We start from the raw sequence: 2,892 nt of genomic DNA on the forward strand, positions 1-2,892 counted from the left end.
GGGGGGGGGGGTTGCATCGATTGGTTCGATTTTTTTTTAAATATGCTAACCTAATAACAAATTAATAAGATACTTTTTAGATCGTTATCAGTTCGATTTTCGATTTATTAAAAAAAATTATCTGTAAAATATTATATGACTTCTCACTTTTATAAATGTTTTGATATAGTGAAATAAGAAAGATAATAAGAAAATATATAGTACAAATGTTATAATTACAATTTACACGTCACCGCAAACATAGTATGTAATTTCTTATGTTGATCAAATTACAAACCTTTACAAAGTTGCAAAAGCTACAACCTACATTTACAAAATACAACTAGAATCAAATAGTCCAATAAGACTAAAAAAGAAAAACTAAAATCAATTAACTATAATTGGTCGATTCAATTTTTGCACACCCCTATATAAGAATTAGTAAATTATTACCCAATCACCTTATTAGATATAAGTCATTCTCTCTAAATATTGAAAAATGAACAATATTTAATAGCAGGAGTAAAATAGACATAAAATGATAAATGTTCATTGATCTTATGGACTGGATAAATATTATTGAATATTATAAAATAATATAGTGAACAAATAAAAATGAATAAATTAGTATTCATTTTGCAAAAAAAAAATTTGGTTTTCTAAAAATAAAATGTCATAATAATATGCTATGATCAAGTAATATAAAAAAATGAGGAAGTAATTAATATAATATATTAAGAAGAGAGAGGTAAAATATGAGTGCATAAACCAATGTGCCAGTACACCATTTTTAATGGGAAAGAGAAGAGGCAAAAGGGAATACAATATGTAAAAAGATAGAGGATAATCAAATAAGACGCTTGAGATAGCTTTACTCAAGTACATATTCATAAATTCACACGCTTTTAATTGTAATGGGTTACCCAAGAGCTAATTGCTCATGTAGAATTAATTGTTGGTGTTCAAGGCATTGCTTGGGGTTTTGGTGGTATGATTTTTGCCCTTGTTTACTGCACTGTTGGCATCTAATTTTTCTGACTCTTTTTACCTCCATAGTTTATGTATTTGTCTAAAGTTGTGTGTTTATTTTCAAAGTTGATAGTCTCTTTTATCATGTTTTTTAGTGATATTTTGGTTCAAAGATTAGAGACCTCCATAGTTTATGTATTCTCCTAAATTGATTGTGTGTTTAGCTTTATTAGTGATATTTTACTTCAAAGATAAGAACTTTAATGTTTATATTAATGAACAAGGAAAATCTATCAAGTTGCATTCTTTACCAGATTTTATTGAGTTTCTTTGTCTAAAGTATTCCTCTGGAGTTTTGCATTACAACACAATTAACACTTCCCTTTTGGACCATTTGGAGAATAAAAGATTCTTTTTTTATGCAATGTTGTTACTTTTTATGATCTCTTTAGATATTCTAATGATATTTCCTTCTGATAGAGCTGGATTAAGTTCTAAGTAGTACCTTAGCCAAAGATGGCCAGATCATGGAGAATTGTTTTTTATTGAGTTTTAAGTTCTATCACAAGATCAGATTACTTATAAGGTAGTCACAAGTAATTTCTTTGATAAAAATTAAATGGCAACCTAGTCAAATTGGTAAATAGTGTGCTTACATAGGTTTAATTACACTAATAGTGCAAGAAGTGTTTATACTACCAGTGCATATAACTTATGTACTTCTAAATTTATTCTTTGTGTTCTGACCTTGAGAAAATTCTTGGCTTTGATCATCAGGTGGCCACGTTTGGTCTGTTTCTAGCGAGCAAATTGTCCCTAACCAGGGCAGTTTTCTACATTGTGATGCAATGCCTTGGTATGATTTGTGGTGTTGGTGTTCTCAAAGGGTTCCGACCATCTTTTTTAAGATTAAGGGTGGAGGTGCCAATGTTGTGAGACATGATTACGCCAAGGGAGATGAGATTGTTGGCACTTCTATTCTTGTCTGCAATGTCTTCTCTGCTACTGTTGCCCAGAGAAATGCCAGACACTCCCATGTCCCTGTGAGTACTTATAGTTGACTTCTCGTTTTGTGCTTTAGATTTATAGTTGAGCTAATTAAATTTGTATACCAACTCATTGTTGTGTTCTGTAGATTTTGGCTCCTCTCCCGATTGGATTTGCTGTGTTCTTGGTTCATTTGGCCAGCATCCATATTAAAGGCACTGGCATTAACCCTGCTAGAAGTGTAGGTGCTGCCATTGTCTACAACGGAAAACAAGCATGGATGACCATGTAAGTTCTACTTCTATGCATCAGCGGATGTAGTTATATTATTCAAATGGAGTACAATTTTTCTCTTTAGATATAGTTATACTATATGACTAAGACGAGTTTTAATGGAGTGACATGCACAGTAAGGATTCATAGAGCCAGTGATTACATGCTTGAGATTGAGGCGTAGTTATCGATTATGAGCTATTTCTTGATCTCTTCATTGTTATTTTAACTTTTATGAGACGCTAAAAGATTTCCCCTTTTTCTTTGTTTTGAAAATGCAATAGATTTGCTAGGTGGAGCCATTCATTGGAGCTGCAGTTGCTGCGTTGTACTTATCCCTCTATGTTGTTTGACTTGGGTCCTCTACTTATAGTTGTGGTTCTTTCTTTCTTTCTCTTTTTTTATAATTAATTTCTTGGGATAATATCACTTTATTTGACAAAAAAAGAGAGCATAAACTCGGAAAGAACACAAAACTTGTAAGTTCCATCAGAAAGTTGCATTAATCTGTACATATATACATATATATATATATATACATATATACATATATACATATATACATATATATATATAGATATAGATATAGATATATGTATATATATATATATATATATACATATACATAATATATATATACATATACATATATATATATATATATATGTATATGTATATATATAT

The 2,892-nt window shown here is 30.3% G+C and overlaps 1 pseudogene; it reads left to right on the forward strand.

Moving 5' to 3' along the window:
- Positions 1 to 2,700, forward strand: part of LOC107025793 — a 4,753-nt pseudogene extending 2,053 nt beyond the window's left edge.
- The last annotated feature ends 192 nt before the right edge of the window (positions 2,701 to 2,892 follow it).

The sequence above is a fragment of the Solanum pennellii genome, chromosome 1 (genome assembly GCF_001406875.1).
Source record: "Solanum pennellii chromosome 1, SPENNV200".
NCBI classification, from domain to species: Eukaryota; Viridiplantae; Streptophyta; class Magnoliopsida; order Solanales; family Solanaceae; genus Solanum; species Solanum pennellii.